A 15065-nucleotide genomic window follows, 5' to 3' on the forward strand; every position below is an offset into this window, starting at 1 on the left:
GAACTAAAAGTGTGCACCGAGCAGCATCTGTAATGGAGTTACATAAAAAGATGACATTTTATTTTGAAATCCAGTTTCTTTGCAGGTACTTGCAATGTATCCTCAAACTCAAGTTACTAAAAATGTCAAACTTTTTCAGATTTTCATTTCTTATCTTGTAGATGACTGACTAATTGATTTATTGATTTGACTGACAAAATTCATTAAAATGAAGCTTAAAAGTACAAAGTGGTCAACACTCCTTTATTCATAAATCTCATATAAAGCAGACTTTTCCACCTATACCAGGGTTCAGCAACCTTTGTTATCAAAAGAGCCATTTTAGGCAAAAACAAAAAAAAACTATCTGTCTGGAGCAGCAAAACATTTGAGCATTGTGATGAAGGTAACACAGTTTATAGTCTAGGTATATAATTTAGTATATAAGTCTAATGCAGTGAGGACCAAATGTACTACGGAGTATTAGGGCCACATTAAGGGAAAAAAACATCATAGATTTCCAGAATAAAGTCTTAATATTAAGAGAAAAAAAGTCGTAACATTACAAGAATAAAGTCATAACTTAACAAGAAAAGAAGTCGTAATAGTGCGAGAAAAAAGTCATGACTTTACGAGAAAAAAAGTTGTAATATTAGGAGAATAAAGTCATAATATTACGAGAATAAAGTCAAAACTTAACGAGAAAAAAAGTCGTAATATTACGAGAATAAAGTCAAAACTTAACGAGAAAAGAAGTCGTAATATTACGAGAATAAAGTCATAACTTAACGAGAAAAGAAGTCGTAATAGTGCGAGAAAAAAGTCATGACTTTACGAGAAAAAAAGTTGTAATATTACGAGAATAAAGTCATAACTTAACGAGAAAAGAAGTTGTAATAGTGCGAGAAAAAAGTCATGACTTTACGAGAAAAAAAGTTGTAATATTAGGAGAATAAAGTCATAATATTACGAGAATAAAGTCAAAACTTAACGAGAAAAAAAGTCGTAATATTACGAGAATAAAGTCAAAACTTAACGAGAAAAGAAGTCGTAATATTACGAGAATAAAGTCATAACTTAACGAGAAAAGAAGTCGTAATAGTGCGAGAAAAAAGTCATGACTTTACGAGAAAAAAAGTTGTAATATTACGAGAATAAAGTCATAACTTAACGAGAAAAGAAGTCGTAATAGTGCGAGAAAAAAGTCATGACTTTACGAGAAAAAAAGTTGTAATATTAGGAGAATAAAGTCATAATATTACGAGAATAAAGTCAAAACTTAACGAGAAAAGAAGTCGTAATATTACGAGAATAAAGTCATAGCTTAACGAGAAAAAAAAAAAAAATAACACGTAAAATTACTACTTTATAATATTATGAATTTATTCTCGAAATCTCAGATTTATTTTTTTTTCCACAATGTGGCCCTTATACTCAGTCATACCAAAGACCTACAACAATGATAAATAAAAATGAAAATGTAAACAAAAAAACAGTTATTCATTTCCATTTTTAAAAATCCACAGGGAGCCACTGGAGAGGGGCTAAAGAGCTGCAGGTTGCTGACCCCTGACCTAATAACACATAAGTGTATAAGAATAGATAGAAGTGACTCCATGGCTCCACAGAGACAGAAGGCCCTGCTGGGAGCTCCCATCACTCCCTCCTCTCTGGACTCCTCTCTGGTCTCCTCTCTGGTCTCGTTTCAAGTCTGCAGGAGGGAGGGAGGGAGGAATGGCTCTTTTTGGGGGGGGCGGGATCTTGTGACTCACCAGCAACTTCCTCAGTAGTAGGAGGACAAATGTAGCCGGCGAGCTGCATCACTCTCCGCCGCAGAGATTTGACTACTGTCAGAAGAAGAAACACAAAAAGTTTTACAGCTGACGAGCGACGCTGCTGAGCCTCCGGAGGAGCGACCTGCGGACTGAAGCCGGTACTGAGCCGCTGACAGAGCACCAGGAGGCGGGTTACTGCTGTCAACTCACAGAGGAGACCTCCACACTTCACACATATACTACTCCTGGTAAGACTACACTTTTGATTCATACCTATCTAGACTGTTTGTTTTTTACGTTTTCAGTGTCTTCGACCTCAGTGGGACTTTAGTTAACAATGAAAACTTATTAGTATACATATACTTATTATTTAATGGGAAAATAAACTAGTATGTCCCCCAAATGTCATCATAATGATTGTGGTTGATTTTTTTACAATGAAAAGTAACGACATAAAGAAGTTTATTAACTTTAAATATTGTGATAGCAATAGTATAACTATTTGAATATAGAATTAATGGGAATAAGAAGTGTTTCATAACATACTTTAAAGTCTTTATTTATATTATTACTAGTAATAGTGGTTAGATGCATGGTAATTATGAATACAAATATTCTGAACTTACTTAGAAAAGTGTTTTATTTAATGGGAAAATAAACTAGTATATCCTCAAATGTCATTATGATGATTGTGGTTGAGGTTTTTTCAATGAAAATTAATGAAATAAAGAATAACTGAAGTTTATTAACTTTGAATACTGTGATAGCAATACTATAACTATGTGAATATATAATTAATGGGAGTAACAGTGCTTCATAAAATACTTTAAAGTCTTTAATTATATTATTTTTATTAGTAGTAGTGGTAGTATGGTTAGTTTGCATGGTAATTAAGTTTTTTCTGTTTAGTAAAAAAATCTGTGGCGATTAAAGCAGGCGTGGGCTTGACATTATGACAAGCCTTGATACTTCACACCTTAGTCAAACATGCCGCCTGGGGAGAAGCCTGCAAAAGTAAAAACCCTGACAAAAGAGAAACCACTTCCTGTGACAAGTGAGGGGGGTCTGGATGTTTTCTGTCTGCCAGTGTGCTTTCTGTTTCTCTTGTTTATGCCTCTTTTCTCCTCTTTTCTTTGTCACTCTAATCACCTGCACTCATGTCCCTCAGTATATTATAATGCACACAGCTTCACACACACATAAGGCAAATAAACAACATCCAGTCAGTGGAGGAAGAGACTGTATTGGACCGTGTGACCCGTTGAACTGTGTGGAGGAAGGATTAAGGGACAACTGTTGTGTCACAGAAGCTCCCAGCTGAGCGGCGTGTGAAGGCCTCGGAGAGCAAAGTCCCTGAGGCTAAACTTGTCTCTTCTTGGGGCAGCAGGAAGTGGGATATGGCAGTGTGCATCTGGGAAGGGTGTGTCTGCGCTGCAGCTTCTAAGTTTTGTTTTGGGCGTACATCATCACATCACAGCGCATAGTAGTAGTAGTAGTAGTGTCACTCTCATGACGGTTGTTTGCTGTTCCACCTGTTGCGTCATCTGGGCGCAGTGGGCACTGTGGGAAAGTAAAGTGTCGGGGCTTGCCAAAAGAGAACATTTGATCAAGATCTTACATGTTTTCTCGGGAATGTATCACCTTCTAGGGTATTCTTTTAGGGAGAATGAATGAATAGAGATGAGGTCGTTCCTCTTTAGCCTCGTCTACAGTTCACTAAAAGTGAAAAACGTTAGGCGTTGCCCAAAATTACATACTATGCAGTACATAGTGAATAAACAGTGGTATGTACAAAGAGTATAGAAGCAGAGAGACGAAACTCCAGTGTTTTTTTGACAACAGCCACTGCCGTCATTTTGGACCGCAAAAACGCTTATTATATTTATAATATTGTTCAACACATGCCATTTTGGTAGAATGTGACGTTAGAATAGAAATAATTTGGTTGTACTTTTGTACGGCACTTTGTAGGCAGACATTTAACTGGTGTACGGTAGTTGCTTTCAGTCCAAAATGGCGGAAGCATAGCTTTGCTGCTGGGCACTGATGTTGCAATGGAACGAACGATTGACTTTCACTTCTTGGCAATATTCGTTCTCTGCTATGTATCTTTTTGGATGCACTGAGCAGTAATTTACATCGTCACTTCCTCAGAGCCTCCTTGCCGGTGGAGACGTGTAACCATGGTTACCCGTGCCAACGTCATGTGACCACAACGACAATTTGTGAGAATCGAAGTCTGAATTTTGGTCGCCTAAAATTGTCTTATTCAGCGATCGTTGTACTTAGCGCCACCCTATCATGTCACTTCTGGTTGCAAAAGGCCAATATGGCAGCAAACAAATACTAAGATGGCGATGGCCAAATGCCGAACTCAAGGCTTCAAAACAGCATTCCACCAACCAATGGGTGACGTCACGGTAACTACGTCCACTTCATATGCAGCCTATGGTCACCACAGACACCCAGTTCGTAATATTGCAAATATATAAATATTGCAATCTTAATCTTTGAGATTGCCACTTTAACCTGTATGTCATAGCCATTGCTAAAATGATGGCTTAAATAATACAGATCTCTTTTCTGTCTGTTGCTACAGAGATTACACCTTGGAGGAATTTGGTCGCTTAGGCATCCCAGCACTGTGCTTCCACCGCTGACAGGTTATTTTTACACTAACTGTTTGTCACAGTGACAGGAAGAAATAATCCCCAAGCAGCCAAAAAAAACACTCATTCTGTCCCGTTCAGCATCTGGGAAGTTTGCCCTCGACGGAGCAGACGGACTGTAATAATGTATTTGTTTGCTTTCTTCCTCTTCCTCTCTCCGTCTCTGCTTCATTGACCATGGTCACATTCTTCGGAGGTCTCAGTGTTTTCCAAAGGTTAGCCCCGCGTGGTGGTTGGACCCCGGCCAGCTCTAAACTGCAGTGGGACTGCAACTAAATGACTCGGACTGGTTGTGGCTGGTTTTATGGGTTGGCATCGTTTGAAACCAGGCCAAGGATAATGATGGAGAATCGGCAGTCAAGTGGTTGCAGGTGGTTAGGGAGCAGAATTTAGATTTGTGTTGAAGCACTTCTCTTTTGACGTTCTGCAGCTGTCCGTCCCTCCATAGTGTGTCAAAGGGACACCACTTTGTATTGTCTCTATGACTTTCTGTCATATTCTGTGTGAGGCTACGTTCAATCAGCAGGTTTTCAATCTTTCTGGTCACATCTGATGATTTTTACTTCAGACTACGATGCGTCTTCTGCTTGTTTCAAACACATTTGGTCACGTCTTGTTTGTCTCTCTAATCATCTTTGTTGTGTCTTTTTGCAAAAATTTTGACAATCCGTACATTCCAGCACAGCTATTTTCAACCTCTTTATTCATGTGGTTCCAACCAGAATTAAACAATGCAACCCAGTCCAGCTTTTAGCTCTTTAGACTGATTAAAAAAACATCACATCTGTGCTACATGTGAGACCAAAAAAAGGGAAATTATAACTCTTTCTGCTTTGGTGTTAACACCGCTCTCTCATGCACTTTTCGCACAGTGAAAACGTGTGAAATCACATGTTTTGGCTGTATATTTCGTCATAATTCAGATGTTCTTTTGTTGTATGCGTTTGTCTTTCCCCCTGTTACTCAGCGCCCTCTTCAATAGGCTGTGGGGGCGCGTGGCTGGCAGCAGGAGTGTGTCTGAATTCCCTGAAAGGGAGGAAGTGACCTCAGGTTTCCTGTGTGTGGATGGCCAGGTGCTGTGGTGTTATTGTGAGGGGCGCAAGACTTCCTCCATGGATGCTTTGTTGGTAAACGTCTGAAACTTGATCCGTTGAGCCAGGGCCCCTGTGGGAGGTAATATGCCCCCCTCACAATCCAGTCGCTCTCCTTCCTTCTCTTCTTCCTCACTCTTCTGTGCACTCTCTGCCACAGCGTTCACTCCATGTGAGATTTTATGTAAAGAGAACATAAACTTTATATAGGCAGCTATGGGGTGTAAAAGGTAACTGACTCTGTGCTAATGGGGTAATTACATTCCTTTAGCGATACAATTACAGGTCTATACCTAGCACTTATACCTGCTGCCCTCAGAGGAAGTGCTGTTTTCAAAGGAAATACCAAATTGTAAGGACAGAATTGCAGATGCCTCACAACTATACACTTACTAGTTTAATACAAACTAATGATATGTTATGGAAGAATGGGGCTACGCTTCGCCTCGCTTGATCTACTCCATTTAGCCTCATCTGTCTGTTACATTTATTACACATTGAGTTAATGCTAAACCCCCTCTATACCTTATCAGTGATTCCTTTGCTCTGTCTCACACACAGATGTTGTTTAGGTGCAGGAATCCCGTCGATTCACTGCTGCGTCATCACATTCGGTCATGTTATGAACTCGTGCCGAGGAAAGGTGTGAGTCAGGCGTGACTGTTTCCCTGCGCCCTCGCCCAGAGGGAGGAGGAGGGTAGGGTCATGCTCCAACAGAAGTGTATGGCATGTACAGATTCACAGGACTTGATGAAAGGAATGCTATGATGCAAAACGTGATGCGGTTACCAACTCCTCCATCATGTGTCTGTGCCGTTTGTTCTTGGGAACAGGATCCCAGACAAACCTGTCCTTATTTCCTTGAAACTTTCTCACCTCGGCTGTGCGTTGAAAGATTCATTAGCAAAAGGTGTGCAAATCTATCTAGAATTGCTTAGTGTCACTGCTAGGGCTGTCAAAGTTAACGCGATAACAACGGCTCAGTTTAAAAGCTAGAGTGAAGATACTGGCATCATATGAAACTAGAAAAAGGAATCCATTGGTACAAACCATGTCATACGCGAAGTAGGCTAAATAATGCTCCAAACTTATGCCAAATTTTGGTGAGGAAAAACTGCCATGGCCATTTTCAAAGGTATCCCTTGACCTTTGACCTCAAGATATGTGATTGAAAATAGGTTTTATGGGTACCCACGAGTCTCCCCTTCACAGACATGCCCACTTCATGACAATCACATGCAGTTAAAGTAGGTCATAGTCTAGTCAGCACACTGACACACTGACAGCTGTTGTTGTCTGTTGGGTTTGAGTTTGCCATATTATGATCTGAGCATATTTTTTATGCTAAATGCAGTACCTGTGAGGGTTTCTGGACAATATTTGTCATTGTTATGTGTTGTTAATTGATTTCTAATAATAAATATAAACATACATTTGCATAAAGTAAGCATATTTGCCCACTCCCATGTTGATAAGAACATTAAATACTTGACAAATCTCCCTTTAAGGTACATTTTGAACAGATAAAAAAAGTGTGATTAATTACAATTAATCGCGATTAAATAGTTAAATCGATTGACAGCCCTAATTGGCACTCATAAAAATATGTTATCCTGGGAAAACAGCTACACAGGGAATAAATGTCGCAAAAGTCCATAAATAATCCTGACAGCTGGATATGTCCAGTCAGCAAACTGGCCTCCAAAACCACCTAAGCAAGTCACATCAAGCAGCAGGGAGAAGGGAGCATTGAGAGGGAAGCACAAATTTGAAGTCTGCGGACAAATTGCAGCGGTTTTTATACAACTGGTAATGTGATGTGTATTATGAATTCATATAACTAATGGTTACGTTGGGCTGTGGCTAATGGCTAAATCATAGGATAACCTATGGTTAATGGAGGCACTTAAAGAGAGGAATGTTGGGCGAGGAGAGTTTCCCTGGTACGCGAGGCAATAAGATGTTATTTCACCCTGATAGATCTCTAAGAGAGATGGCGAAGCAACGAGCAAAGGCTTACACTTCATATTGTAACACCACATCTTTATAGCTGGGATAAGAGAGGGATCTTCTGGATATTGAGGGAATCACTGGTCCACTGACCTACAATTATCATGGCTTGCTTTATTTAGTTATTGTAGACTCCGTAAAGAATTTTAAACCAAAGTTTTGAGGCTGACTGACACCCCTACCCACCATGGTAGATTTGAATTGAGCCTTCTAATAGAAATAAGCAAGTAAGTCTACAATAATTTACGAGCAACCATCCGCCCACATGGAACGGACAGAGTGTTTTTATCTCTATGGGAGCAGCCATGTCGTCATCCTTCCCATTGGATGTTCTTGTACACTGGCTTAATTGGGCAATAATTTGAGAGCATGCGGCATGCAGTCTTTAACCACGCAGTGATACACAGCAGGCCTTAAACAAGGCAACAATGCCTGGGGCTCAAAATGTCACCTTCTAAAACACTGTAAACCCCTGAGAGACTGGGCCGTTAACAAAGTATTCCTGCGCAACAACATACTAGCAGGACTCTGTTCTCATAACAGATGTCTTGGAGAGGTAATTAAGCCTTGGCACAGAGCTTTGTTTGTTCCACCATGCCACTACTGTATCTCCACTTCCACCCCCCCGCTGCTGTGGTAGTTGTGTCTTTATAAGGATGGCTAGTAACTTTAGTTAGCCACAATGCCAACTGCATTAGTGTTGATTGCTTCCCAGACACTTAATAGGGTTGGCTCCCACATCTGCAAAGAATGAACCCAGACTGTGACATCATTGCAGAGGAAGTGCAGTCATGAGAAGAGTGGGTGTATTGCAAAGTGTTGCTGTTAACGGTCGCATTTTTATTCAAATGCGCACTAATGTTCTCTCGTGTTGCACAACCGTCTTCCAGGGGTGAACCAGAAGGACCTGACTTGTTGGGCTGCACTGGAAAGCAGTTCTGATTAGATGTGTATTATCTTGTCTCTGATAAATACAACACTGTTTATTTGGAGCGCAGCTGTGAGCGAGAGCATTCCCCTCGCTGAAAGTAAACACTGTTAAAATGCCTGCTCTGCATGATGAAACTAGCGAGCGATCAAGAATGTGACTCCTTATCCAGAGTGTTTTACACCCTTTCCCACTATTTCCCACTTTGCTCACTAGTATTTACAGGCACACGCACACTTTGTCTCACCCTCTCATTTTCATCTCTATGGCTCTGTTGGAGAGACAATAGTCTCTGCAGAGTAGACAGGCTTAGACAAGCCAGACGTGCTATGTACACTGTGGTGTTGATTTATGTCAGTCAATAAATTGAACTGTATACGACATTGCACTTTTTTTTCAAAATACGTGGAGAAGAACGCACTTGGCACCGCTCGGGCACGCTTTGGCACACCTTTTTAAAGCTGTCAAAGTTGCATTGAATACGACAGAAAGCGGGCAGGATGTTTCTTGGCCTCCTTTGCTTCCCTGCGTTCCCTCGCCTTCATGGGATACTAAACGGCCCTCGTACGGTGCATTGGAAGAACCATAAATGGCAGAAAGTGTCCTTGGTGTGGCTATAAAAGGACGTCAGCTCCTCGACGAGAATATGACGGTGATTTACGACAGAGACGAGTAACAGAGAGCTAAGGAGGGATTTCTTGGCTTCGTCAGGTGAAGTTAAGAGAGGGAATGAAAGGTTGAGATGTAGAGAGGAGTGGCGCGAGCACACTATCATTGCCTGTGGGCGCATCTGTCAACGGGCTGCCACAGAAAGGCGTAATCGAAGACAAATGCAAGTCCCTACTGTGTATGGTTTACTCTGTGTGTAATGTACCACCTCTCCATCTTGGAAAAGTTTATATTAGTGCGCAGACACTATTTACTTTTATCACAACAAATGTACACGAGAAAGAACATGTTGCGACTCACCCAAAGCATCCTGCGTTGGCTCTCATTCACCTGATGTAATTAAAGTTCTAGAAAGTGGTGCAGTGAGAACATTACAGTGAAGTACTGCTTTGTTTGACAGCATATTTACAACCAGCAGATCATATTGAGCTCAGGATGTTTGTAGTTATTGGACATAACTCTGTCCAGAGGGAGATCAGAGCGTTTACATTCAACACAATTACCAAATGATTCACAGACCTCCAGTACCAGAGAATACTGTTGTTGCTGTTATTTTGCTTTGACTTTTATTTAGCATAATCATTGGTGTTGGAAGACCCTCTAGATAGAAAAGCCATTGGGGCTGTAGCCAGACCAATTTTTATTTTTTTTTTACCAAGCTGTGTAGGTCATACTCGAGAAAATGATTGCCTTATAAATTCCATCCCCTGCATTTTCAAAAATATTTCTGCTATGTATATGCATCTGAGATATATCAAGCAAAAGACTTACAATTCATATATTCCCAACATGTTCTCACCCCAACTTGTCACATACTGAGGCTTTGTAAGGACACCTTGGCATCACTTACTGGGTAGCCCAATGCATCAAACTATGACACTCCACTTCGGCCGCAGTAAACCAAGTTAATGTTGTAAATCCAAACAAAACACTCCCAAAAGTTTAGGCAACGAAACCACTTAGTTAGGTAAGGTTTAGGAATAAACATCATGGTTTGGCTTAAAATTACTAAGTTTGTAAAGTGAAACTTAACGTTGTGAGCACAGCAGTCTCCTGGATGAAAACCCTGTGTTTGTTGGACCCATCCACCACCCGTCCCACTCGCCCTATGTGTGTTTTTTCGCTATTTAAACTACGTCACCACATTCCCCGCCACTTTTTTCTGAGCATTTAATATTGACACAGATGGGTTTACATTGCAGGTGCTTGAAAGCCTGGTGCGTCTCATACACACACTTAAGGCCCAGACACACCATCAACGAACTAGCGGCGACGAAGGCCGATCGTTGAGTCGCCTCACGTCGCCTTTGTCTTGGCCAAAAGTTGCACTCGAACACACCGCAAAGACTACAGCCGACGGCCAACTACCACGTATGTTCTGCACCTGCGTGAGAGGAAATAACCCTCCACACTAGCAGGCAGCAGCCAAAAAAACTCTGACACGGACAGACTAGAGCCGACGGTGTTGGACACACCGCAAAAACTAGGCCGACAGACGCTCACCGACGGCCCTAAACTGTTCGACAGCTGACCGTTGGCTTGGTGTGTCAGGGCCTTAAAGGGTGCCATCTGCATCGGTATCGCACACCGAGGAGCGTGACAAAGCGTTGGTATTTGACACCCTGGGAATGAGAGATTACCCTAAAATACATATACAGTAAAAAAAACTCTATTCTATGGAATTAACTAAATTTATATGTTTCCACAAATTCAGAAACCAATAAAGAATTTTTAAACATATTTTTAATCTATCAGTGCTTTAGCTACATATTTAAGAACTGCAGACCTGTGATGCTACCATTTTCTGGTTCAACCATCACCACAGTTCTCAGAGATTACAAAAACACACATATGCATAATCATAAATATACTTTATTACATACAAAAATAACTCCAAACCATAGTGTCCTGTCTCTCTTCCACAGCTGGAAAAGCATAGATGGGTACAGTCAAGCGCACTCGCGTGCAGTGCATGTGGTTCAGCAATACATTTACAGATGGTACAGTGAAGTAGAAGAACAGTGACTTGGTGTACTTTTGTAGCAATTAAATTTCATTTTATGGGCAAAAATTACAGATGTCCGGACCTCATTGTCGCCAATGGTATCTTCAGCCTTATTATTCTGTCTATGGAAAGGTCTTTCATCCTGCCATTCAAAACTTATTATCTTCTGGAGCATCACTAAAGAAACAACAGACACGCTGCACTTAATAAAGTCTTCAGTCAGGTGTAGATTTCACTTCTTGAAGTTAACGATAGCGTGGTGTATTTTGTCTTATCTGAGCATTAAGAGTTCCTGTATTGCTCTTTGCAGTTATGCCTAGAAATGAAGCCATCTCTGTGATGTCGGAGAAATTATGTGACACATATAGACTCCCATTACAACTGGCAGCTTGATGTAGAGTGTATGTCTCGGGCATTCAGCCAAACCACCTACAGAGATGACGCTTGGCCGCATAAGCAGCAGCAAATGTAGCACATCTCTGCCACCAATCTCCTATATAAATGCACATAAAGTGTTAGATGCTGACCCAAGCAGTTCCAATGAGGCGGTTGGCTGTTCAGGCATTAAGATACAATCAATTTTAAATAGGGCTATGCAATTACAATTACAATTATGGCCTCCAACAATTATGAAAACAAGATAATCGACATAAAAAGATTATTGTGCCACATTCGGTTTCGCAATTATGTTCTGGTTTTGTCTTGTGTTATAAATCCAGAACACCCCTTGTCTTTACAGCGGTGCTCTTTTGCCCCGCTTGGTTCAGGGACGGCCGCTCGGTGTGGGAGAATCCCCTTATGGGAACTCTCGCTGGGGCTGCCAGGCATCCACCGGGCGTATTGGTGGTCCGCCATGACCGGCTCTAGGTCGGCTTGGAAAGGCCCGGGGTCAAGGTGGCGGTTTACAGCACCCCTAGCCCGGACCTCTTTCTCACGATGGAAAGAGAATTCAGATTTTGTTCCATTTTAATGCCATTAATTAACATTAATCAAAACCAGCTCAGAGCTTGGATGCAAGAAGCTCGTTAACACCAGGTGTAAATAGGGTCGTAGGTTTTCCCACCTCACTGAACGCTGCTCAAAGCTGTACATTCTGTTTACTCCCAAGAGTCTGGCAAACATCACTAAGTTGTTTTCTTCTTTACTGTTCCTAAGGTCCACCATACGTTTGCAATTCTGTCAGTGCTTTAATGGCCCTAAACATTCAGCTTCAAACAGAACCACATCCAATGTTGGCAATGGAAATTAGATCAATGGGTAAAATGGGGGCCAGACGGTGAGCAAAGCACAGTAGAGGACCAATGACACAAGCACCATGACTTCACTGTGGAAGTATTCAACCCCCCTTAAAAAACCCATCCCTCATCCCATCGCACGCTTTCTCAACACTGGTGAGTGGAAACTGTTTAAGCTTTAATGATCGCTGAAGAAAAAGTGTCCCGCAGTATGAAAAGTCATGCATGATGACGGTCATTGGTTTGTGGTGATCTGTCAGCGGAGTATTACAGTGTCTCTGCACAGTGATGTGTGTAAATTAGAGCAGTGGTTCCCAACCTGGGATCCGGGAACCCCATTAGGGGGGCGCCAAAGATCACAGGGGGTGCGCCAGGATTTGTCTGCTCTGAGGTTGTCAAAATTAGATTTGCACATGTATAACTAAAATCATAATGACAAACTTACTGGATAGTTTATACAAAAGTCTATTTAAAAAAAAATATAGATTTCTTTGCTACTCAGTAGGCCACATTCTGTTTAAACCTGGATTGTTTCCGCCTTTTGTGCATAACTCCAGAGCGCTGTCCAAAGTCCAAAAGTCAGCATTTATTAAATAAAGATAGATGTACCTGCAATCATTTCCAAAATGCATAATTCATCTAATGAAATATTCTGCTTCAATCCATATTTGTTGGCATTTAGCCTTTCAAAAACAACATTTTCCATCAAAAAACTGCTCTCCTGCTTGACGCACACAAAGGGAGGCATGCACCTGTATCAACGGGGCATCTAGCAGCAATCTAACAGCACCATAAACTACATCTATTTAACCACAGTAACAAAAAAAATCTATTTTGGCTCCAACACTATTATAGTAAATTAATTAAGTCGTTAGATACAAGTAGGGGGGGCCATGCAGCTTTTAACCTTCATCTACCAGTGCCACTGGATTCTGTTCAATAATTAAAACAAAGACACATATCCGGTCAATTTACACACTGCGTGACATACACTTACACTTCGCTTGATGGATGAAAAGGCAGCGGAGCAATTGATAGAACCTTGTGCCTTCAACTAGCCGCTTCCCACTTTGTTTGTGTCTGTTTTGTGTTCAGGAACGTATCCGCATCCCTCGAAGCCAAGAATGCTCCTATATAGGAAAGAGAAGCAGGATAAAAGCAGAATGAGGTCGGACAAGAGTCGGGCGAGAGTTGTGGTTAATAGATTGAAAGAGATAGACAGGTCTGCTTGGGAAGCAACATAATTCAACTACGCTATCAGTGTTTACCAAAGCACCTGTTCTCACGTCGTCCCTCCATTTAACAACTGCAGCTGGGACTTTGCATTTTATCAGCGATAATGAATTAGGCGGGGAAGATGAATGGTGTTTTGCATGGCTGCATGATAAAGAGATCCCGGTGTGTGACACTGGGAGATAAGGACCTGACGGATTGCAGCTTTGTTCTGGCAAAGTCGAGAAACTAGCTATAGGATTTCTGAACTTGCGGCTCTTCTCGAGACTTAAATGAGCCTCAGATAAATCCACTGAGATCCATTGGGGAGTATTGCTTTTTGATACCAATGCTAATCAGTTGAGTGCATGTTTACATCTACCACTACCACTCCACCGCTCCCCTGTTTTTCTGCTTACGATTGATTTCTACATGACCTGCTAGCCGCCAGGTTACCGCACAATCAAACGCAGCTATCCTGGCGGTGTGGGTGGATTCAAAAGCTCAAATAGTAACGCACAAAGGCTGAAGGTCTAGGTGAACCTAGACTGGACAGACAGCAGAGACAAAGAGAAAGGGGTAGGTGGGTGAGCGACTGGGGGACGTGGAGAGCGCTGGGTGGAGGCAGTCCTGGGATGCATGGCAGCATGATTTATGGACACCTTTGAAGTGAGCTCATTCCAGCCACGCGGCCTGCCTGCTGCATTTCAGAGCAGGGACCTTCTCCTGGCGGTACAGCGAGGGGGGATAAAGGACCCTGAGGTCACCAAACTCCACTAGTGTACCACTCACATATGCACTTCCTGATTATGTGGCAATTCATCAGTGTGGGTTTGGTTTCCAAACACGCAAAAATGAGCTGCCAGGGCATCCACTACACTCTCCAGTAACCTATTCAGAGGTCAAAGCAAACAGGGAGAGTGACAAAGAGGAAAAAAGAAGGTGGTCCCTCTCTGGGATCATAAAAAATTGGGTCACGAGAGATATGTTCCAGCTTTTTTTTGCTGCAGTATGCAGAATTATCAGGGGAAATTTATAGTATCTCCAGTAGAGTCTGAATGGAAACTGATTTTATCATACTTTGCAATTTAAATCTCTCTCTCTCTCCAGTAGTCTCACCAATGATGACATCATTGTTTGAATAAGTAAAGCTTCCATCTCTGCTCTGCTGGTGAGGATTGAGGACTAAGGCTGGTGGCTTGGCAGTCCCAGCGCTTCAGTCTGGTTTAAATTCATCATCCATTCAATGTGTTTGGATTGTCATAACCGAGATCTTCCCACTTTGTTTGGAACTCATTTCCTAAATACATGAAAATTGTTTGATCTTATCAGCTCCATTTATGTGAGCCGAAAAGCCGGCGATTGTGAATATGAGCAGTAATTACACCCGAGGGGAAGTCCCCACAAAGGGACTTAAACAAGCTGAGGGTGTGTGTATGCAGCTGCTCACTGCGTCTGCTCTTCCTGCACAAGTCGCCCATTGTCCCCCAGT

The 15065-nt window shown here is 41.8% G+C and overlaps 1 protein-coding gene across 1 annotated transcript in view; it reads left to right on the forward strand.

Annotated features, from left to right (window-relative positions):
• The first annotated feature begins 1751 nt into the window (after positions 1–1751).
• The window catches only part of fhl3a (four and a half LIM domains 3a), a 33899-nt gene continuing 20585 nt past the window's right edge, over positions 1752–15065 (forward strand). Inside the window, exon 1 of the mRNA XM_037785669.1 lies at positions 1752–2002. The gene's annotated coding sequence lies outside the window, so the exon portion shown is untranslated. The remainder of the gene's footprint in view (positions 2003–15065) is intronic.

The sequence above is a fragment of the Sebastes umbrosus genome, chromosome 11, assembly GCF_015220745.1.
Source record: "Sebastes umbrosus isolate fSebUmb1 chromosome 11, fSebUmb1.pri, whole genome shotgun sequence".
Taxonomy (NCBI): Eukaryota; Metazoa; Chordata; class Actinopteri; order Perciformes; family Sebastidae; genus Sebastes; species Sebastes umbrosus.